This window comes from Podarcis bocagei (assembly GCF_964188305.1).
Source record: "Podarcis bocagei genome assembly, chromosome: 17".
Taxonomy (NCBI): domain Eukaryota; kingdom Metazoa; phylum Chordata; class Lepidosauria; order Squamata; family Lacertidae; genus Podarcis; species Podarcis bocagei.
In genome coordinates this window covers 34,934,658-34,959,514 of record NC_138143.1, presented here as the reverse complement: position 1 = coordinate 34,959,514, position 24,857 = coordinate 34,934,658, and the positions used below count along the sequence as shown (strand labels likewise).

The window sequence follows — 24,857 nt, the reverse complement described above, 5'->3', positions numbered from 1 at the left end:
AACAACATTTTCATTGGAGAAATGTTGGAGGGTATGGAGTTATCCAACCCCCAAGCTGTCTGAAGGCAATCCTGTACAGAGAAGGTTTTTTTAAATGTTTAATTTTTTATTATGTTTTTATTTATGTTGGAAGCTGCCCAGAGTGGCTGGGGCAACCCATTAAGATGTATGGGGTTTAAATATTGTGGAATGGGGCATCCCTATTTTCATCAGAGAAATGTTTCAGGTTATGCTACCCTAAGTGTATGTCCCTAAATAGTCTTCCTGGCTTTGCCCAAACTCTTAAAAAAGCAGGAAGAGGGGATTTTATTTGCCCTGAAGGAACCCCCTATAAGGGATGGAAAGCTACTCTTAAGGGCAATTCGTTTCCTTCGCAGCTAATCCAAAGAGCTGCCTATTATATCGCTGCCGCCAGGGAGGCAATCAAGGAAGGAATTCCGGGGGAAATGAATTGTCAAGGCTGGCAAAGATTTGTATGATGAAATGTCAATAGATCCCTTGAATTAAGGCAGAGAAATGTACGCCGTTTGTAATTGTCAACCTGATTCACAGTCAAGGGCTCGGATCTCGGCTGACTGGCAGCTCAGCCTGAATGCATTTACTTGGGCACCAGCCTTCTCTCCCCCCCCCCCCCAATTTCAGTAGAATTTATTTCTGAGCACTGGAAGTGCAGCTCCAATTTTACAGCTTCAGCTCCAGTCAAATTAGAGGCTGGTTGTAAACTCCAGAGCCACTCTAGAATTGATAGACGTGGTTCTTTTGCCCTCAGCCTACATTTGGAAATGTGATCTGAATTAATATCTGCACGCCAAGAGAACTGCTGTAGCGTTGCCAAGTATGCTGGGGGGGAGCCCCCATCCATTCAAATCTCGCTTTAACCTTGAACTGACTCGGTGGCCTAAGACCAGCTTCCATCCTATCTCAGCCTCACTGCCTGTCCACCATTTGAAACGTGATGGTGCTTCTATTGCAGCTGTTGAAAGATGGCTGAAGGGGCTTTCAACTCCTAAACTGTGTTAGATCCTCTACACACATTACAGTTGGGTTGGCAACATCAGTCCCCTCTCTCCACCTAGGGCCTGCTCCCTGGCTTTTGCACATAGGAAGTAGTAGTTGTTGTTGTCATGACTATGCCCTCTGGATTCCATCTGCCTGAATTATTCGAGACTCGCATTATCACAACCACCAGCAAAGCCCTCTAAGACATTGAGCAGCCTAGCGAAATTCTCCTGTGACTACGGAAGCAACTGTTAAATAAAACTCAAGTCCCCAAGCAAGCCTGGGATGTTAATAGCATCTCTGCAGGGTACACTGATAGTAATTGAGGGAGATGCTAATGAAGTCTGTCTGGGAAAGCAAAGGGGGAAATTATGCAAGGAAGAGAATTAAAAAGGGGGGCGGGGTGTGTTGTGGGGGGATAAATTGCAGCCCTTCTGTTTTACAATTTCTTCACAAGTCACGTTAAATTTAAATCATGCTCACAAATCGCTCTTAAATTGGTTTTTGCCTTTTCCATGCAGATTATTTGTGCAGAAACTACATCACTTTGTCAATAAGACTTGGAATGGTTTGACGTGTTTTGGAGCGTTAAAACCTCTTTAAAACATATTTTTCATCTGTAATGGAATTATGAGAAGTAGGAAAGATATGGAGGGAGGACTTGCAATGCAAGGACCTCTCTCTCTCTCTCTCTCTCTCTCTCTCTCTCTCTCTCTCTCTCTCTCTCTCTCTCTGTGTGTGTGTGTGTGTGTGTGCACTCTTTACCAGAGACACATCACATGCATGCTCACACACTGGGGACCCCTCAATGAGGGGCAGGTTGCCAGGGGTCATAAGAAACTGCCTCATGCCAGCTCAGACTATTTATCCATCCAGCTCAGAATATTGTCTCCTCTGACTGACTACGACACTGTTGCGATCAGATCCACGCCACATACTTGAATGTAATATGCACATTTTATGGGCAAATTACGTCACGAAAATTAGGATGCACATTATATTTTATGGTGCATTAGATGCGGTTGCAAGCTTGAAAAACACCGGAAATACTTTTTTGGTTTCAAGGTTTTGAAAATTGAGGTGCACGTAAGATTTGATGGCACATTAGATTCATGTAAATACAGTATTTAAAGCATATCCAACACACACATGATTTCCCTCAAAGAATCCTGGGAACTGTAGTTTGTATCTCTGTGAGGGGAAGACTACAGCTCCCAGGACTCTTTGGGGAAGGTATGTGTACAGGAAGTGCTTCAAATGTATGGTGTGGATCTGCGTCTCAGGCACAGCATATTGTCGTCGTCCCCATCATCTACTCCAGGGGTAGCCTAGGTGTGGTTGGACTCTGACTCCCATCAGCCCTAGCAAGCACAGCCAATGATCAGGGACGATGGTCCTTGTAGTCAAACAGCATCTGGAGGAAGCCAGAGCATCACATTGGGTTATAAAATGTCTCGTTTCTGCTTCATTGTCTAATATATCAAAAGCAATGAAGGCCAGAACAAAAAGTGCTTCCGCCGTCATTTGTACGGGGGTGGGTGAGTGACTTGAACCTTTCCTCAACAGAAATCTGGAAGTGCAAATAATTTGATTGTCAATGAGCTCAGGCAACAATTGCGGGCCATCTGCAGTCGATGCCCAAGACTGTGGCTGCTAATTATATATAGCAGCTTATATGATCTAAACTGATAATTGGGTTACTCACGGAAATGCCTCTTTGCATCTCTAAAGCTGATGGATGTACCGCCATCATGAGCTTCAGTCCTTCATTTTTATGGCTTCTCACAGCATGAGGAATAAAGCTGTTTAGATCCAATGACAAGCATACATTACAACAGAAGAACAGAGCCTACAGGCTTGGCCGCAAGGCCGGTCCTCCGTCTAAGATCATAGAATCATAGAATGGTAGAGTTGGAAGGGATCCCATGGCTTATCTTGTCCAACCCCCTGCAATGCAGGGATCTCAGCGAAGGCATCAATGACTAGGTAATCTAGTTCTTCAGTTTGCTCCCAAGCAGTGATATCCATCACACAATGCTCTTATAGGGTGGCCTTCAAAGACCAGGCACACAGGTGCAGGTGATGTTTTGATCACAAGGCAGAGACTCCCATTTGGTACCCAGGGGCCCAGTTCAAAATCCTAGCGTTGATTGTTTACTTCCTGGTCCAGAATAACTGGAGGAATGTACTACACCTCAGGCTAAATGTAGGAAGGTACCTTAGAAGGTGCAGACAGTGGGGATAAAGACACAGGCTACAGCACAAGGTGACCTCCCTCAGCAACTGGCTGATGAGAGGAAAGAACATCCATGAGAATGGTCCTCCAGCATCACAGGACCTCCCAGACCAGGTAGGGCATGGACAGCTACAGCACACAGGAAATTCTTGGTACTTCCCTACTTTGATTAGCAGCCCAAATGGAACAAGAAGCTTAGCCAGTGCCTGTTTCCCAGACCAAGTCTCGGAATCCCTGAGATAAGAGTCCCTTTGTACTCTAAGCCCTACTACTTCCAGCAGTGGTAAACCTGTATCTGGGCTATAACGTTGTTGTGGACTAGGTATCCACAGGGCACCAGACAGAGGGAATTCTCAGTAGTCGTGCCCACCCTGTGGAACATCTTCCCGTCAGATGTAACGGAAATAACAGCTATCTGACTTTTAGAAGACATCTGAAGGCAACCCTTTAAAGGGAAGTTTTTTAATCTTACTGTGTTTTAATTTGTTGGGAGTCACCTAGAGTGGTTGGGGAAACCCGGTCAGGTGGCCAGCATATTGATCAATCAATAACCCAGATGGGCTGAAGTGGACTTCAGAATGCATGTTGTAGCTTATGTGACTGGATGTTTCGCCACATAGAAAACTCAGTATCTGCTGAATGATTCTTACCAGCCATCTCCCTGACACTAGAGTGGTACCTCGGGTTACATACGCTTCAGGTTACAGACTCCGCTAACCCAGAAATAGTACTTCGGGTTAAGAACTTTGCTTCAGGATGAGAACAGGAATCGAGCTCCGGCGGCACGGCGGCAGCTGGAGGCCCCATTAGCTAAAGTGGTGCTTCAGGTTAAGAACAGTTTCAGGTTAAGAACAGACCTCCGGAACGAATTAAGTACTTAACCCGAGGTACCACTGTATTGTCTTCTGTGCATAAGAATATTTCTTTTCCTCATGAGGGAGGGTACACCCAACTGCAGTTGAAAAAGTACAGTCCCAACACAGGTTTTCTACCTTATTATGTAACTACTAAGCCTGTGATATGCTGGGGAGACTCTGTGCTCCCTACTGTTATCTTAAGAAAAGACAGATGACTGCAAGAGCCAATACTTTTTTTGCTGTGGAATTCCTTCAGGTGAAAGCCCACTTGGATAGTTAACTTGGGGACTTTGCTGTTAATTTGGAGACTTCTGCACCACTGGATGATTTTTTTGGGAGTAAAGGAAAGTTATAAACGTAATAATAAATAAATAATTGTGTGATCGGCTGCTGTGTATGCTCATTAAGGATTGTCTGGGTTTTGCATTAATATCTATTCATTTGGGGGAAGACATTAGATCTAGGAGACAGGACAGAGATGTTAAGGCAGCACAAAAATAAATAGTCGTGTGTTGGCACCAGTGAGACTCATTTTCAGGGATTTGCCTATCACAATGTTTTATTATTGTCTGTTTGTAGCTGGGTTTTCAAAAAGGAAAGGGTTAGAGAGAAAAGATGGTGTGTGGTCCCCTTTAACTGTCTTGTCCTCCTGACCTTAACATTCATGCGCTTTTAGGATTTCTCCGGGCACCCGCAGAGAGAAGAAAAACAGCCTAGAAAAATAAACAACCCTGAGAATCCAAAACAGCCTGCAAGCCAACAACTGGCAAGGCCATAAAAAACAATCGCTTTCAAATTAGCCAGATGGCAACTCTGACTTCCTGAGCAATATAAAAGGAATACGGGGGCGGAGGGATGCCAAGAAAGGAAATATTTGTAACGGTTCAAGAAAAGGCCACAAGAATGATTCAGAATAAATGTTACAATGTGAAAAATAAGATCTTCAATATATATATATATATATATATATATATATATATATTGTGTGTGTGTGTGTGTGTGTGTGTGTACATGCGCGCGCACACACACACACACACACACACACACACACACACACAGTGGTACCTCGGGTTAAGTACTTAATTCGTTCTGGAGGTCCGTTCTTAACCTGAAACTGTTCTTAACCTGAAGCACCACTTTAGCTAATGGGGCCTCCCGCTGCTGCCACGCCACCGCTGCACGGTTTCTGTTCTCATCCTGAAACAAAGTTCTTAACCTGAAGCACTATTTCTGGGTTAGCGGAGTCTGTAACCTGAAGCGTATGTAACCTGAAGCATATGTAACCTGAGGTACCACTGTATATATATAGAGTACACCCACAACTGCACGATGTGATTACGACAAATCAGGGTTATCACACAGGTAACAGTCACCAGGGAGTCAGAACTGCTTGGGAGAGATGAAAGTTGACGGTGGCTTGGAAGGCGTACCTCTGTTTGTGGTGTGAATACTAATCCCACGCTCACCTTTCGGAAACAGAATGGGTAACCCCTTTTGAGAAATCCAAAAACAGTGAGGATGAGGCAACTTAATTGTGTGTGCACCATGACAACACATGCCTCTGTAGCTTGTTAATGATGCTCAGAACTGTAACACTCTCTCTCTCTCTCTCTCTCTCTCTCTCTCTCTCTCTCTCTCTCTCTCTCTCTCTCTCTCTTAACTATGATCAGTCTCCAGCCTCTGTGGCAGATCTGGGGTTCGCTGTGCAGGTTGTGAATCAGCTCCAGTGCTTCTCCATAAAATATGCCACACTTTTAAAAGCAAGTCTCAGGCCATCAAAGGTCACTGGGGAACCACAATTCCAATCTTAACATGCCTAACAGTGTATTACATCTCCTCACCTGCAGCAGAATACTACAGTGGTACCTCGGGTTAAGAACTTAATCCGTACTGGAGGTCTGTTCTTAACCTGAAACTGTTCTTAACCTTGAGGTACCACTTTAGCTAATGGGGCCTCCCGCTGCCGCCACTGTGCGATTTCTGTTCCCATCCTGAAGCAAAGTTCTTAACCCGAGGTAATATTTCTGGGTTAGCGGAGTCTGTAACCTGAAGCGTCCATAACCCGAGGTACCACTGTAGTTCACATGCAACTTCTGGGGCCAAGCAGTGTTGGTTTATTTTATCAACCTGGTCTCATAATTATGCTCCCAGCTTGTTCCTTGGTTAGTATCTCTCCCACACACCTGTTACCTAGCTCTGTGTTTCAATTCACTCTGTAGTCCATGCTTTACCTGTACAGTACCATTGTTTTGTACAGTGGTACCTCTGGTTAAGTACTTAATTCATTCCGGAGGTCCGTACTTAACCTGAAACTGTTCTTAACCTGAGGTACACTTTAGCTAATAGGGCTCCCGCTGCTGCTGCGCTGCCAGCGTGCAATTTTTGTTCTCATCCTGAAAGTGCCTTCTTTCTCTTTGTACTTCCAGCACTTATTAGAACTTGTTCTATACATTTTAGCAATTATATACCATCGATATATCATTTTCATATAATTCTCTTTCAGAATTATACAATTAGTAAATTTTAAATTTATTTTCCATAGTTTCCCCCAGTCTTCCATTTGTATAAAGGTAAAGGTGCAGGGACGTGACCATTAGGTCCAGTCGCGGACGACTCTGGGGTTGTGGCGCTCATCTCACTTTATTGGCCAAGGGAGCCAGCGTACAGCTTCCAGGCCATGTGGCCAGCATGACTAAGCCGCTTCTGGCGAACCAGAGCAGCACACGGAAACGCCTTTACCTTCCCGCTGGAGCGGTACCTATTTATCTACTTGCACTTTGATGTGCTTTCGAACTGCTAGCTTGTGCCCAAATGATTGTTCTTGACTAGGGTTCCATTCTCTTTGCTAATGAAGGTTTGCTTAAAATTAAGCATCACAAGTGCTAAACCACCAATTAGGCCTGGAGGGATAAAATTATACACCTACATTCCTGGAGTAATCTGACTACTTCCCTCCAAAGTATTTATGGGTACTTAAGTTTGATTGAATAGCTATCAGCTACGCAGGCAGGAGAGGGGAAAAGGTTAGAGCTAGGCCTCGTTGCCAGGGTGACAGACGGGGAGATACACATACCCAACAGGAGCGCTGCCTTGCTGGCTCCCAGGGTGGAGTTTGGGGCACTATAAAATACCAAAACCTTAATCACCAGGTCTGGCCCCTCCCAAGACCTGTGGGTCCATTTCTCTCTCACACACACACAGAGCCCCAGGAAGTCTTCCCGCAAACAACCAGATCTTCCTCAGTTTTCTATCCCCTTCCTGCATGTCTCTCTGTGTGAATTTGATTGTGCCAGGATGTCCTCAAATTAGATGTGTTAGTAATATGGTGAGAGCAATTTTCTGCTTCAGATTCCGTTTCCTGCGCTCCTGTCATAGTCATCCCTGATTGCCTCATCTCTTCGTCTCTCGAAAGGTCAATTGTCCTCTGCCTGGAGCCAATGATGGATCACAGGGATGCTCTGGGAAGATCACACTAGGACTCAGGATTTTAAAACCTGATTTATTATTAGATGGTGTTGTTAATTAGTTTTATGGCAAGGGCTATAAGTGAACATTTGCTGTAACGCTTACAGTTAACCTCCCTTTACCCTGCTTTTTAAAAAGCCAATCATTCTCCATCGTGACTAAATGGCACCATTCTTGGGGACTTCCTGGGCTTGTCAGTAATTATTTGAAAAATGCAAGGGCACAATCCAGACCAATGTAAGCAGTGTGTGTCCATGGAAGAATTAAACACCTTCTTGACTTTCTCTCACTGAAGCGAATGAGATGCAAAAGTGCCTATTTACCTTTGGATGGCTCATGCCTCAGGTTTATTAAAAATCTTTGCATCCTATATTTACTTAAGTATTTTTAAGTCCCCTTAAAAGCAGATTTAGACCAAGTCTGATGCATCATAAAGGCTACAATCCTACACACACTTAGCTGGGAATAAGTCCCTTTGAACCCAGGTGGGTTTACTCCTGAGTAGATATGCATAGGGTTGCACTGGAAATCTCTCTGTTGACACTTTTTATTTCAAAAATATCTTTTTAATTTACAGGCTTGCCATGTGACCTCCAAAAACAGACTCACCGTTATGAGAAAGCACATCACATCTGGCCTTGAAACAGAGGCCTCCTTGCACAATAGTTTGGTTGTCCCTGCCAATCTGAAAGCAAGCAAACATAGACACTGATCTTTCTAAGTTGCCAGAACACCTGTAATCAAAGTTGCCTCTGCACCTGCTCCCACACCTTGCCCAGGTCTCCTCCCAATTCTCCTTGCTTCATGATCCACCATTTACTGACAGAAGATTGGGAAGCTATTGATCATGAATTGTTAAAAAACAAAAACACCACTCTACATAGCAAGCTCCACAGCATGTTTCCCCCATAAGGCGACCTTGTCTGTTATCTTTGCAGGGAGAATTGCTCCTCCAGTAGTGTCTGGAATGCAGGCAGACCAGATCCATGGAGAGACTTCTCACACCAGTGACTGGGAACGCTAGTAGGGGAAGCAGCCACCTGATCCAGCCGACCTAGACACACAACCAGTGATGCATCAAGTGAGCATCTTCCCAGCAACAGCACATTGCCAGGAAGGTGGTGCTTGAAATGGTCCTTTGGTGCAATGGTGGAGTTAAGAATCAAGCTCAGTCACTGAAGTCACCCCCCTCCCGTGCTAATACTTTGGCTTAAGAAAAAGGAGCCAATTGTTATTTGGGCAGTGTGGAATAGAGAGGGATAGAGAGAGAGGGGGGGATAGCAAGACAGAGAGAGATAGAGAGGAATAGAGAGATATAGAGAGATAGAGAGACAGAGAGAGATAGAGAGGGATAGAGAGACAGAGATAGAGAGACATAGAGAGATAGAGAGGGATAGAGAGATAGAGATAGAGAGGGATAGAGAGAGGGATAGAGAGGAATAGAAAGAGATAGCAGTTGCATTGGAAGTAAGCATGGACACCGCAGGGATTTGAACCCCGTCCTGGGAACCAGGAGCGCCGACCACCAGTGTCTTTTGCTCTTTTTTTTGAGCAATGCAACAAGGGGAAAAGCAAAACCTGAGAGAACATTCTGTGAATGTTCTCTCAGGAAAAAGAAAACCTGAAGATGTTAAGAAGAGCTCTTTGGAGAGACCTGCGGAGAGACCAGCAGAAAAGAAAATGAGGAAAAGGAGAGACCAATACAGAAGACATTGTTTTGAAAGCAGACGACTGAGTGGTGGAATTTGAACTTACCTAAAGCAGCACTGTCCTAATGCGTGTGACTCTCACTTCAAGAACAGTGAACTCTGCGAAGCCTGAAGGAAAGAAGAGCTGGAAGAAAAGAAGAAGTCTTCTCCTACCTGCAGGTGATCCTCATTGTGGTGACACAGAATAGGGCCTCTTCTGATGACTCTGTCACCCCAACCTGAAAGAGTCTTAGCACAATGAGTTGCAGACGGAACAGAAAATGAAATTTTTTTAAAAAATTAAACAGCTTTCTTACCACCATGACTTCTGGGACTCTGCTGAAAGAGCTGTCTTCATTTGAGTGTTGCAGGATCTTTGGAGAGACCTGTGAAGAGAGCAGCAGAAAAGAAAATGGGAAAAAGGAGAGACCAACAGAAAAAACATTCCTTCCAGTAGCACCTTAAAGACCAACTAAGTTAGTTCTTGGTATGAGCTTTCGTGTGCATGCACACTTCTTCAGATACTGGTATCTTCAGATACTTGGTATCTGAAGAAGTGTGCATGCACACGAAAGCTCATACCAAGAACTAACTTAGTTGGTCTTTAAGGTGCTACTGGAAGGAATTTTTTTATTTTGACTATGGCAGACCAACACGGCTACCTATCTACTACCAGAAAAAACATTGTCTTGAAAAAAGACAACTGAGTGGTAGAATGTGAACTCACCTAAAGCAGCACAGTCCAAATGCAGGCGACTCTCACTTCAGGTACACTGAACTCTGCAAAGCCTGAAGGAAAGAAGAGCTGGGAGAAAAGAAGTCTTCTCCTACCTGAAGGTGAGCCTCATCGTGATGACACAGAAAGAGTCTTAGCCCAATGAGTTGCAGACGGAACACAATAGAGATTTCCCCCTAGCCATGCAAGGAATACTCTGAGAAACCTGAAGGAAAGACAAGCTGGAACAAAAGGAGAGAAGGGCTGAAAAAAGAAGAAGAAGTGTTCTCCTACCTGCAGGTGATCCTCATTGTGGTGACACAGAATAGGCCCTCTTCTGACAACTCAGTCACTGCAGTCTGAAAGAGTCTTAGCACAATGAGTTGCAGACAGAACACAACAGAGATTTTCTCCCTGGCCAAGCAAGGGATACTCACCTAAATGTCCTTCAGTCATGGAATACCATTTTGACCACCATTTTATTTGAAGCTGGATGAGCCATTAATCTAGAGGGGCAGAAAAGAGACACCTAGAATCACTAGTTTGTCCCCAGTCACCTTCCACCAATCTTACAGAAAATGAGATTTAAAACAAACAAACAAACAAACAAACAAACAAACAAACAAAACAGCTGAGGGTGTTCCACCTTATGCTGAAGTTCTGCACTTGCGGACCACTGTTTGTTAACAGCAAGAATGGTAGAGGAAATTAACCTCAAATTAGAAAAGGTAGTGTCCCTCCTGGCTGAGTTGGCGCTGTTGGTGACCCAGAACAGTCCTATTGCCACCCAAGAGTCTGGCTCTTAACAAGATCTTCAAACTCACGGGTGTAGCTGTTCTTGTGCCAGAACCCGTAAAACCTCTTACAGAAAGAATAACAAACATGAAAACAGCAAACTAATCCTGCAAAGCTCTCAAGTAGTTCTCAATTTTTACCCTTTTAATAGTCTGCTCCCTTTCTGGAATTCAATCGCAAGTGCAAAGCGAAATTTCAAACTGTTGCTAAACATCCAGCGCGACAATCTTACCACGGTAAACCTGCTTTCATCGGACTCTCAGCATTCTAGACTTTTATTATCATTCTCTGATTCAGTTATTCCAAAACTACTTCTGAAATACAAGACCTGCCTACAGGATTATAAAATTATCTTGAGGCATGTTTTTCAAGAAACAGAATTAAAGCCTTTACTGCCGAATTGTCTGTGCAGTCGGACTGACTCCAATCAATCCAAGCCCTCATCATCAGCGGGCATTTGCCAAAGGTTTAAGGCACAAACCCCAGAGCCACTAAGGCAGGTTCCGGGTGGAGAATTTAGCCAAAACATCCCCCAGGACAGAAAACCTTCTGAGTTTAATGGCCAAGCACACAAAGAATGCTTGCCCAACTCACCTATGTCAAAAATAGGTTAAGTTCTTCCACCAGGACTTTGGTAAATCTTGAAATCCACCACTCACCATCTTCACAGAAAACAGATCATCCAGTGCCAGGCGTTGCCCCACCCAAGGAAAGCATTACACCAAGACTGCCAGAGACAGACTTAATTACTTTTGACTCCGAAAGCCACAAACAATTGAACACTACTGCTAATGGCTGGCAATCTGGACAAGTCTGTCAAACAACCCCAGAAAGAACAACACTTCAAACACCTCAAGAATGGTTGTGTTATAACAGAGACAGAGGGAGAACTACAATCTGCCCTCCACAATGAAGCCAAATCACCGGCAACGAGAGCAGCCTAAATATTATCTTATGGAACATAGTGGGTTGGGCCAAGAAAGTAGGGGATGAGTCATTTCGCGATTTTATAATGCGTTTTGATGTGATAATGTTGCAGGAAACCTGGGCAACTTTCAATATAGTCCTGGAGGGTTACTTTGCCCATGAAATTAAGGCCACTAAACTGTATGAGAAAGGACGTCCAAGGAAGGGTCTTGTAACATTGGTATCCACTTCCTCAACAACACAGGTTATTGAGTTTAAAGATTCGAAGCACTTGGCGCTGGGGGTCATCTTGCATTCTGGGCCCCAAAGTATCATTCTTGTTTCAGCTTATATCCCGCCATACAAACTGCAAGTACAGATTGAGAGTACATGGGGCAATTTCCCCCCAAAAATTATGCTCCAAATTAGTGCCCTGATGCACCACTCTATATAATGGGAGACCGGAACTGCAGAAAAGGCCCAAATGACGACTGCCTGGAAGCTAAATTCCGTATGCTAACGGAACTCAAGGAAAATAGTTCTTCCTCCTTACGCTCCCCCCCCCCACAGGTCCTCCATAGACTGCATAACCAACTACGCTGGCTTTTGCCTGGCCTCTTTACAGATAAGTCTTTACCTTACGATTATAAATGGGGTGATTCTTTGGGCAGTGAAGGAGAGTTTACATTTATAAATATTAATGGAGCCAGCACAGTAGACTATTGTCTCACAAACAGGAAGACCTTTAAATCCATCAAAAACTTTAGTATTGATAACAGAACCAAGAGTGTGCACACGAAAGCTCATACCAAGAACTAACTTAGTTGGTCTTTAAGGTGCTACTGGAAGGAATTTTTTTATTTAGAACCAAGAGTGATTGTCTCCCTCTGATTCTCTCCATCTCAGGCTAAAACTCAGATCGGAGATCACACACAGAACAAGAGATAAACGGTCAAGCTAAAGGGTCAGCAAAGCGTAGGGAAAAAATGGACCCCTGAGCTGGCTATCTTACCCGAGATCAAACTGAATTCGCAAACTGCAATTAGTTTAAGATCAACTATAATTAATGCTCTTTCAACAGATTCTTCCCTGGCGGCTTACGAAAAATGCCTAGCGCTGTTGTGATAGGAATTTTATGGTTTTAGATATATAGTAATGTTCATAACTGCACATACATAGATCAGCACAGGAACCATTTTGATTCCTAAACTGACCAAATCCTTTCTCTGCAAGGTTAAAAATGGAAAAGCCTCCCCATTGTCTCTTCCTTTAATCTGTGTTTGAATAAGGTGTGAGCCTGTGACCTGGCCCAGGAAATAAGTATTTTAGCACTACAAAAGAATGGCCAGGCTCCCCAGAAAATCCAATCAAGTAACCTGCTAGACAGGAGATAAACAAGGACAAGAGAAAAACAACATTTAAATTTCTGTGATGTAGGTGGGATGTATCTGAGGGGTGGTCTTAGGTTACACCCCTTCTGTGATGTATGCATAATGTTTCTGGGGGTGGTCCTGATCTAGAGAAGGGGAATTTCAAAAGTCTTTATAAGGCCTTGCAGGCCATTGTTCTGGGTCCTCTTCCTCTCCTGCGTGTGAGGGGGGTACCCTGTTGCAACAGATCAATAAAGATCAAGCTTACTAGCTGCTTTGCTTCTCAATATTCTCTGGTTGGCCTCTGTTATTTTCTCCTACCAATAGGGAACCTATGTAAGGACTCTATATGGGCTCTTGGATACCCCATAAGGGAAAAGGGCATATTTTTATTTACAACAGATGGCGACCACGAAGGGACTTTTGGTTACCCGGATTCTGGAAGCGAGGAAGGACTGGTTATCCAGCGCGCACCAGGCAGTTTGCCAGGAGGAATAACCAGTCTTCCATCGGTCCCAGGGTCTGGCAATAACTTTGAGTTTCAGCGGGGCTAACCAGAGGAAGCAAATCTTGATCAGGCCGGCCTTAAACAACCAGTCAAGAGATCCCAGAATCACCAGGACAGCGCTTGCGAAGTGAGTATGAGTAGGAAAAATGGGTAGTGGGGTGGGATTCTGCAAACCACAGCAAACCTATACTTCTCAAATCCTTACTTCTTTCCTCACTTTAACTCTTGAAAAAATTGCCTTCTACTCCTTTCTGTCCCCTCGATCTCAACACCAGCCTTAGCCCTTCGGAGTATGCCCAGGCAAAGGTTGTGTGTGATTTCTTCCACTTAATTCTTTATGCCAACCTATTCCTTCGGAGTTTTGCCCAGAAAGGTTGTGCAATTTCTTCTGCACTGAAAACTATAATTCCCAAAACTATAACTCCCAGGTGTAGCCGCACCTCTGCCATGGCGATCTTTGTTAGAGATGACCTGTGAGCGGAGAAAGCAAGGGCACCTGATTCCTTTCCTTCTTTGTCATTTCTGAGTCTCAATCTGGCATTGCAAGTGTGCAAGCGTTCAGTAGGGACTCTGAGTTAGATTGTAAAAGGCAGGGAGGTTGCTGTGAGTTGTAGAATAGAGATTAAGTGAGGTATCCCCAGGTTTTTTCCCTTGGATCCCCAAGTTTTCCCCTCGGAGATTTGTCCAGGTATCCCCAAGTTTTTTTTGTCCAGGTTTCCCCTTTTCCGGACCCTTCGGAGTTTTGCCCAGGTCCAAAACCCTTTTAATTGAAAATGGGTGCACCTCAGTCAAAAGAAAAATAGTCCCCAGACCCCTGGCGTGAAAGAAGCCCAGTTGGTGCTTACTTCCCGCCTGGACTCTGACAGTCCCCTTCAATTTGTGTTTAAGAAATGTTTTTCCTGTGTTTAAATTGTACTTAGGTAACATCCAGCAGCTGCTTATCTTAAATGTGCCATCTAAAATAAAAATGCAAGCTTGCTCCAATTCTAAATCTAAGGAAGCCATGTTGAAGCCTTATCAATCTTAAACAAGACAAAAATTGAGAATGAAGTGTGCAAATGTTTGTTATTTGAAAGAGGCTCTAAAAGAGAGTTTTTCTCCCAAGTGGTAAAATCCTGTATACGTGCTACTTGTGTTCTGAAAGGAGGATTACCCCACCTCCTTCCTCTAGTTTCAGTGGGGAGGGTAACCTAATGTTTCTGCTGCAAAAGCCTAGTTGAGCCAACTGCTCTCTCAAGCTAAAATGCAGTGTATGTATTTCATTAAGTATATGCCTATGAAAGTATGGTGTTCCTTCTAAGAAAAATATCGAGTCCAGTTTTAACTTTGATCTGGTTGGACAGAAGAGTTATTGTAAGGCTCCTGGTATCAGTCTCTATAAGACGTCCTGGCCTCTTTTCTTAGAAAATGCCCCCCCTTGTTTCATTCTGTCTCTTTCAGGTTTTTTTTTCCTTCTCCTTCTTATTCTGTGCCAGGTAAATTTACTTCCGAGTAAGCTTCCTTTAAAGGAAACTGCAAAGGGGGGGCATAGATTAGGCTTACTATTCCTCTGCAAGTTCAGGAAAAATTGTCACTTTTGTATTCCTTTTAAATCAAATCTATGGCTGTTTTAACTATGCTTTATAAGAGATCCTCTCCCTATCTTAGGAAAAATGTTCACTTCAGTCTTTAAAGATAATTTATCTAGGAACTTTCACTCTTTAGTCTAAGGAAGTAAACACTCACTCAAACTAGCTTCAAGATCTGCTAAAAGGGTTGGGTACTTTTATTTTCCTCTTCCTTAGTACATGATAGGCGCATGGCTTGTGATCTCTTCTCCAGTTGTGTCTGTGTACATAAGTATGTGTGTGTTTCTGGTAGTACAAATCTTGCTATGAACCCTGTATTTTAGAGTTGGACTAGATGACCCCAGGTCCCTTTCAACTTTCCCAATTTGTGGCTGATGAGTTGAAATCCAGCCCAGATTTGCTCTTTGTTTTTAAAGGTGAGAGGTGAATGTGTGTGTTTCTGGTAGTACAAATCTTGCTATGAACCCTGTATTTTAGGGTTGGACTAGATGACCCCAGGTCCCTTTCAACTTTCCCAATTTGTGGCCGATGAGTTGAAATCCAGCCCAGATTTGCTCTTTGTTTTTAAAGGTGAGAGGTGAATGTGTGTGTTTCTGGTAGTACAAATCTTGCTATGAACCCTGTATTTTAGGGTTGGACTAGATGACCCCAGGTCCCTTTCAACTTTCCCAATTTGTAGCTGATGTGTTGAAATTCAGCCCAGATTTGCTCGTGATGTTTGAAGCAGAACTGGTGATATCAGGCATTTAAAGTGATTACAGTGTTTATCATTTTGTCTATTATTTACAAAAATCAGACTTAAAAGTCTACTCAAAGTTTAAGCACATAAAAATTCATATAGTTAAGTAGAATTAGCCTTGACCATGACTGAGAATGTTACAAAAAAATAAAATAAAAAATCCCATGAATTCTAACTCTCTGGCCATTTTTACTCATAAATAAGAGAGCGGTTGATTGTTCCGCGAATGGCCAGAGGGATATTAGCCCTTTCCTGTACATAAAGGAAGCAGTCTGTTTGCTTGGGCTGAATGGTGAATACTTGAATTGCTGAGTTTCTCTTTTTTGTTTTAAAATCTAACCCTATTTTTAACATCTACTCCTTACCTGGCCATTTTTACTCATAAATAAGAGAGCGGTTGATTGTTCCGCGAATGACCAGATAAAATGACCAATAATGATAGCCCTTTCCTGTACATAAAGGAAGCAGTCTGTTTGCTTGGGCTGAATGGTGAATACTTGAATTGCTGAGTTTCTCTTTTTTGTTTTAAAATCTAACCCTATTTTTAAAATCTACTCCTTACCTTTCCCTTCCTTATTCTAATTGAGCCAAAAGATGCAACATTTTCAATGGTATAAAAGGTTTGCTGAGGCATGAACTCTGCACATGCACAGAGGCTAGATCAGCTTAAAAAAAAAGAGAGAGAGAGAGAGAAAGAGGAAGGGGGGAACTGTAAGGGGGGAGAGGAGGTTTCTTTCAAATGTAAAACTTGGAACCATTGAGGGAAATCATCCTTAATGTGTTTTGCTCCAGGAAGACAATAGTTAAGTACTGGACATGCCAAATTCTTTTCACAGGTAAATATCAAAGCACTCCCACTGTGAGTTCCTCTCTTGAGTAGTTTCCCCCCCCCCATGGGATTTAAATTTCATAAGTTTTTTTTTGTGTGTGTGTGTGTATGTGTATATGCCTATGCATTTTAGGAACAGCATTTCCTGACAGACCTCTCACATGAAATAATTTTCCCTTTTAACAGAGTGTCCCTTCTTTTCTCCCACAGCACAAATGATAATGAAGGGATGCAAACAGTGATTTAAATACTCTATAAAAAGTAAATGCATTTGTTTTTCCTTTTGTCTTTCTTCACTTACCGTATTTTTCGCCCCATAAGACGCACCGGCCCATAAGACGCACCTAGATTTTAGGGGGGGAAATGAAGGAAAAAATTTTTATTTCCCCCCCCCAGGTGCGCTGCGCTACACCAGGAGCTTGGGGCGTGCGGAGCTCAGCGCGCCCCAAGCTTCTGCGTGCCGGCAAGGTCTCCGCTAGAGTGGGAGAGCCGGCGCCTCTCCCAGGGCTAGCGGACCCCTGCGCTAATCCAGAAGCTTGGGGCGTGCTGAGGTCAGCGCGCCCCAAGCTTCTGCATGCCGGCAAGCAGTCCGCTGCCGCCCCAAGCCTTGCGCACCCGGCGGGACCTCCTGCCGGGTGCGGGAGGCTTGGGGCGGCAGCGGACTGCTTGCCGGCATGCAGAAGCTTGGGGCGCGCTGACCTCAGCACGCCCCAAGCTTCTAGGTGCGCGCAAGCAGTCCGCTGCCGCCCCAAGCCTTGCGCACCCTGCCTTCAGGGCGCCCGACGCTCCGAGAAGCAGGCTGCTATCCGCAGCCTAGGCAACCCTGCGGGACCTCCCACAGGGCTGCCTGGGCGGCGGAATGGTTCCCGAAGCGTCGGGCGCTCTGCCTTCAGGGCGCCCGACGCTCCGAGAAGCAGGCTGCTATCCGCAGCCTAGGCAACCCTGCGGGACCTCCCACAGGGCTGCCTGGGCTGCGGAATGGTTCCCGAAGCGTCGGGCGCTCTGCCTTCAGGGCGCTCGACGCTGCGAGAAGCAGGCTGCTATCCGCAGCCTAGGCAACCCTGTGGGACCTCCCACAGGGCTGCCTGGGCGGCGGAATGGTTCCCGAAGCGTCGGGCGCTCTGCCTTCAGGGCGCCCGACGCTCCGAGAAGCAGGCTGCTATCCGCAGCCTAGGCAGCCCTGTGGGACCTCCCACAGGGCTGCCTGGGCGGCGGAATGGTTCCCGAAGCGTCGGGCGCTCTGCCTTCAGGGCGCCCGACGCTGCGAGAAGCAGGCTGCTATCCGCAGCCTAGGCAGCCCTGTGGGACCTCCCACAGGGCTGCCTGGGCGGCGGAATGGTTCCCGAAGCGTCGGGCGCTCTGCCTTCAGGGCGCCCGACGCTCCGAGAAGCAGGCTGCTATCCGCAGCCTAGGCAACCCTGTGGGACCTCCCACAGGGCTGCCTAGACTGCGGATATCTTCCTGAAGCCTGGAGAGCGAGAGGGGTCGGTGCGCACCGACCCCTCTCGCTCTTCAAGCTTCAGCGAAAGCCTGCATTCGCCCCATAAGACGCACCCAGATTTTCCCTTCATTTTTGGAGGGGAAAAAGTGCGTCTTATGGGGCGAAAAATACGGTAAAGCCAAACAGTCACTTTCTTTCTGTTCAGCAAAACAAGTCTGAATCCCTGCTACATTAGTTGATTTCCTTCTATCTCTTTGTGGCTTTGACATTTTTTTTAGGTTACAAATAATCTGTTTTCGTTTATTAAGTTCGTTTTATCAGTTCTTCCATTAAATTAATCGAAGCACAACCAAACATTGTTTGTGGAATGGTATTTGTTTACCTTTTTGCCTGAGCATTTCTTACTAATTCTGTCATTTTGGCTAGTGCAAGGTACCTGCACAACTTTAAATTGCCATTCATTTTCTTGGTATTAACTCATTTCCCAGTATTAACATTACAGCTGATGATGTCACATCAAGAAACACTTTTATTTTCATTTGGGATGTTAGAATGCCAAAACAGATTACTTCAGGTTACTTATTAATTGTGTGTCTTAGCATTTATTTATTTTTGGTTCCTCATAGCTCATTTTGTGTGTTTGTGTTTTACTTTGGGGACATGTTCATCACATGTTGAAAGTCAGTCTCATGAAGTTCTTTTATTGGATAGCACATGGTGAATTTTAAGTTTTCCCCATTGTTTTCCCTTTTTTTTCAGTCCAGTAGTAATATGTGTGGTTTTGATAATATCTTTGTACTATTTAATAATAGTTATTTTCTGAATCTGATGTCTTTGTGTCAAGTCCATTTTCATCTAACTGGTAATCTAATTTTTTGCTTTCTTTATTTTTTAACCTTTGTATTTTTTACAGTTCTCTTTCTATACATGTGGAGTAATTTTTTATTTTATAATATGAAAAGAACAACAACAACAAAAATTAAGTGAAGGAAAGCAAACAAACTTAGCAGATAATAACAGTAATTATATGGAAATGTGATAATGAATAAAATGTTTAATCCACTATTATTTGCAGCTTCCCATGGAAACTGGAGGACATCCTTTTTGCCTTTTGCCCCTTTCTCGTCTAACTGTGTTTTTAAGTCACCCCAAAACCCTGCCCCTTACAGGATATCACTTCTACAGATGTGCAATTATGAGCAGCAACAACCCCTCAACTCAGTCAACCCATCACAAGACCAGCAACAACAGAGTTTTCAAAGTGCCCACAGCTATCTCTTTCAAAGGATATAGACTGCCGGGGGGGGGGAGTGGACCTGACAAAGGGGGGAGTGGACCTGACAAAGGGGGGAGGAGTTGAATTGCAAGGACATTTTCCCACTTTTGAACCTTAAGACTGTGCTCCAGGATTCAAAAGATACATACGTAAAAGATCACAATTGTGTCAAGATATGTAACAGATATTTAATTAGGTTTTTTTTTGTATTATGTGTTATTATGTAAGAATGTTGAAATGTGTCTGACAGTGTAATTTCCACAAAGGGGGGAATATTGTGTGTAACTGTTTTTATGTTTAATGTCTTATTGCTTACACACCAATGGAGAATTCTCATGCATTTTATACTTTCTAATAGCTCACACTATTGTGTAGTCCAATGTTTAGATAACCACATTTCATTGTCCCACCTGACACTATGCCAATCTTTCCCTATCCATTTTAATATGTGTTAAACCTCGTTTTGCCAAGGACAAACTTCTGGATCCATAAAACACCAGGTACATGAAGGTGGATATGCTTTGGTTTAGCAGGAATGATCCCTTATAGAGTTAAATTGACTTATTTGGACAAAGTGCCCTTTTTAAGAATGGTTTTCTTTAACAGATTGGTTTGAAGACTTGAGAACCATGGGGCAAGATAAATTCAAATTGGACTCAGTTTGAATTGGGCAAGTGTATCCAGGCTGCAATTAGCTTTTTGGTCCTTTAAGTGCAAGTGAGCAACTTCCCATTGTGCGAGTGCGAGACCACAGCCTATAATAAAATCCCATAGCTAAAGGCCAAGGCGAAGACCTCTCCCTCACGAGATGCCCAAACCTGTGCCAGCTATGGTGAATGCCAGGCGACATGGTTAAATGAAAGCCCTGAGGGGATTCAACAGACAGGATGTGTTGCTGTAGCACTATGTCAGTGTGAGACCACAGAAGAGCTACCTTGACACCTGAGAACACAAAAATGGCGGGGGGGGGGAAAGCAAACTGCACTTTTCAGTCATTAGTGGACCTTACCTTCCTGCTAGGTGTAAAGCATAGAACACTATTGAGTAAATGGTCTCTCCCAAAGTGTTAGAATGCCACAAGTAATTTAGTAGCAAAACGCAACATGTGTTATTTTTATGATATATTTATACAAACACATCCATTTACAACATACGATGTTATTATTTGTGGGGCAAAAATTTTAAAGAAAAATTCTAGCCCCAAAGGGGGGAATATTGTGATAGGAATTTTATGGTTTTAGATATATAGTAATGTTCATAACTGCACATACATAGATCAGCACAGGAACCATTTTGATTCCTAAACTGACCAAATCCTTTCTCTGCAAGGTTAAAAATGGAAAAGCCTCCCCATTGTCTCTTCCTTTAATCTGTGTTTGAATAAGGTGTGAGCCTGTGACCTGGCCCAGGAAATAAGTATTTTAGCACTACAAAAGAATGGCCAGGCTCCCCAGAAAATCCAATCAAGTAACCTGCTAGACAGGAGATAAACAAGGACAAGAGAAAAACAACATTTAAATTTCTGTGATGTAGGTGGGATGTATCTGAGGGGTGGTCTTAGGTTACACCCCTTCTGTGATGTATGCATAATGTTTCTGGGGGTGGTCCTGATCTAGAGAAGGGGAATTTCAAAAGTCTTTATAAGGCCTTGCAGGCCATTGTTCTGGGTCCTCTTCCTCTCCTGCGTGTGAGGGGGGTACCCTGTTGCAACAGATCAATAAAGATCAAGCTTACTAGCTGCTTTGCTTCTCAATATTCTCTGGTTGGCCTCTGTTATTTTCTCCTACCAATAGGGAACCTATGTAAGGACTCTATATGGGCTCTTGGATACCCCATAAGGGAAAAGGGCATATTTTTATTTACAACACTGTCCCTCCTAGCTGAGAAGTATACTAGATCTCTACAGGGAAAACTATTTGTTGCCTCTCCTAACACTTTTTAGACAGATACCTAATTAATACATATATATCAGCTCACAGGTGAAAATTACGTGTACCTTTTTCTGAAGTTGTAAACAGTAATGTTTCAGTAGAGTAAAATCCCTTTGTTTACTTAAAAAAATTAACCTAAAGTTTCAGTTGTGTTTACAAACCTGTTTCATCTTTCCCAGCTGGGTCTCTTTCCTAATCCCTCTGCCCCTTAACTCCTTCAGCTTTGACCAGTGAGAGGGCCAACACCAGTAGCATAGCCAGGGACAGGCTCACTCACTGGAATGTGGCTGGCTTGCTCCTTCCACCACCTGTTGGTCATAATGACACATAAAAAAGTCCCTTGCAGCATTAATACAGTGGGTGTAAATGTCTTCATTTTCAGCATGCAATCATTGCAGGGCTTTGGTGAGGAATTAGTATTTTCTTCCCACATTCATACATTCTGGAAATAAATAAATGTGCTTCACACTGTTCCTTTCATCATCTTATTGTTAAGGTGACTCCCTCACCATTTCATCTTGACCCACACTTGAATAAACCCACAAACAGATGTATGTTTACTCAGAAATTAGTCCTGGTATATTCTATGGGCCTTACCCATTCATGTTTTTAGGATTGCTGCTGAAGATGTTGGATTGGGGAGGCATGCGCATCATTTCTTGGCGTTTATTAACCCATCGCACTCTCGAGTGACCACTGTGGTGAAAAAGGGCTGAGGGAAAAGCTATGGGGAGAGGGGCTGGCTTGGGACCATGGGCCTAGCCAAGGGGGCAGGGGGCAGGTGCCCCCCTAAATCAATAAAAATGCTTAACTAACTGAGATTCTGCCCCCCAACAAAAATCCTGGCTATGCCCATGCCTGGGACTCAGTGGCCCCATTAAATTCTATGGAACAAAATAAACAGGCTGCAATCTGGGGCACAGCTGAAAAGGACAGCAGTTGCTTCTCACTCCAGACACTTGATACTGCATACACACATTTTACGGGACGCAGGTGGCACTGTGGGTAAAGCCTCAGTGCCTAGGACTTGCCGATCGTATGGTCGGCGGTTCGAATCCCCGCGGTGGGGTGAGCTCCCGTCTTCGGTCCCAGCTCCTGCCCACCTAGCAGTTCGAAAGCACCCCTAAGTGCAAGTAGATAAATAGGTACCGCTTTATAGCGGGAAGGTACGGTAAACGGCGTTTCCGTGTGCTGCACTGGTGCTGGCTCGTCAGAGCAGCTTCGTCACGCTGGCCACGTGACCCGGAAGTGTCTCCGGACAGCGCTGGCCCCTGGCCTCTTAAGTGAGATGGGCGCACAACCCTAGAGTCGGACACGACTGGCCCGTACAGGCAGGGGTACCTTTACCTTTACCTTTTACACACATTTTAGTCTAGAATTAATGGAATTTGAGCGCTGGTGTGTTTTTTTAAATGTACAGGCAGTGACTATTTTACGTGTATCCGATTGAGGTGTGACCGTCAGACACTCATCTCTGTGGACCTGGAAGTGGCTCGAAAAGGGGGTGGAATGAGGCGGGGGCACGGTGGGGTGGGGTGGGGAAAACAGGGTCTGCCAACAGGCGTGAAGACCCAGAACACCACTCCCATGCAAATGGGCAGTTGCCTGTAATCCACACATTCTAGAGCTAAAGAAGAGCTGGAACCAAACAGCTATTGCACATCTTTTGTCTGAAAAGTGCTTCTTGAGATTGTGTATACCCTATGGGAGCTCCCTCGGCCAGTAAAGCGAGATGAGCACTGCAACCCCAGAGTCGTTCGCGACTGGACTGAACTGTCAGGAGTCCTTTACCTTTACCTTTTTAAGGAAATCAAAGCATCAGCTGATGCATGAATGAGCACATGATCTCCTTCTTTGTACTGGTGCCCATTCATCCCCTTCGCTCAGCAGAAGCAAATTTCCGTATGCAATGGTGTGTTGATGGTGGTTGGAGCACGCTGGGCTTGGAAGGGGGAGGGTGGAAAAGATGTCCTTCCTGGGAGGCATCTGTGCTCTGGCCACCAAAAGGTCATCTCAGGGGAGGGGAGGAAGCCCACCAGCACCTGATTCTTAGCAGCTTGTTGGAAGGTTTATGACGTTCCTTTATTGCTCTCATTTCCTTGAGGTGTATTGAAAGCTACAAAACACCAAAGGCCAAGGAAATGAACGACTTGGAATACGGAGGCAAGTGTTCATCCTCAACCCAGCCTCAGCAGTGTCTTAAATTTAATGGGATGGATTTTGTCTTTCAGGCAACAAAGCTTGAGCTACCTTCAGCATCTTTTCAACCATAAAATAAAAACCATTGCAATGGGGATGTTGTGGTGTCATGGAAGTGAATTTATGTCACCATCTTTTGTATGACTAGATTGCTGGTTAAGTGCTGGCTGCTTGTTCTTAGACCTGGTTCTAGAATTAGACCTGGTTCTAGAATGGGTGGCTGCTAGCTCTGGAATCTGTGAGCCAGCTGGTATGGTCCTGTTCATCTTCTTGACCATTGGGCCTATCTAAAAGTAAATCCCATTGGTGAAGTGTGCCTCTAATTTTAATTCAGAAAACGTTGGATGCCTCAAGTGTCAATACCCTGCGAAAACACAATGCCCACTCACCCCTTCCCAACAGGTGGGCAGAGTTTGTGACCCCGGGCTGAGCCACCTGGCCGGGTGGCACCCACCAGGTAACTGCAGGCTTGGCCCACTCCCACATGGCGGACCAATGGGCTGCCGGTGGGGGTGTGGCCTGGGAATACCTTTAGGGGCCGATCCCCGGGCAAGACTCACTCGTCTTTTCTCTTCTAGGATCAGGCCAAAGGGAGTTTATTTTCAGGGGCTTGTTCTGTGGAGGGTTGTGTTCAGTTGTAGGCGAGGCCCCTGGGCCTCGGGTGGCGGTTTGGGGCCTTGTTAGGTATCCATTAGTCTATCTTTGAGTGAAAGGGGGATGGCATCTCATGCACCCCCATGTGGTGGCGTTTTTGCAGGGCCCGTTAAAGGGTGTTTGTGGGAGTCCCTGGCCCTAGAGCAGCGGCAAGTAGGTCAAACTCCCAATCCGGTGCTGTGCGGGGGCACGCTGTGTAAATTCACACTTTGCAGTCCCCTCACACTGCACCTGTCTCCCTGCACATCCTCAGCCCCTCGTGGGGTTGAGAAGTATACCTTCCAAAGCTAAGGCCAGGTTTGCCTACATCTGAAATCTGAATTCCATAAAGTTGTGGCCAATTCAAACCCATACCTTGTTGTCTGGTCTCTTCCTTTGTAGGGGGGGAGGCGCCCGCGAACACTGGTGTATAAGTGAAGATTAAGATATGGGCTGGGAAGGCCTTGCTTTAAATTTTAGCTTGGCCATGAATTCTCTAGCGGGCTTTAGCTATGCTTGCCGTTTCTATGCCTCAGAAATGTCCGCACTCTGGCAACATACCAATAAGAGTACAGTACCAGCCTACTTTACAGGGCTGTGGTAAGGCTGTCTGAGAAAACGAAAGCAATTTGAACCATTTTGCTTGCCTCAGCAGCATGCATGGGGGGCGGGGACACACACACGCCTCAAACCTGCATAATA

General features: G+C 44.7%; 2 long non-coding RNA genes across 2 annotated transcripts in view; both read right to left on the bottom strand.

The window, feature by feature from the left end:
* Positions 1-24,857, bottom strand: part of LOC308577068 — a 107,525-nt gene that overhangs the window by 29,391 nt on the left and 53,277 nt on the right. The window lies entirely within an intron of this gene.
* Positions 9,385-10,332, bottom strand: LOC308577027. Its single transcript, XR_014003357.1, has 3 exons — positions 10,255-10,332; positions 9,563-9,631; positions 9,385-9,484 (listed from the first exon to the last, which is right to left on the bottom strand). It is a non-coding gene; the product is annotated as an uncharacterized lncRNA (long non-coding RNA).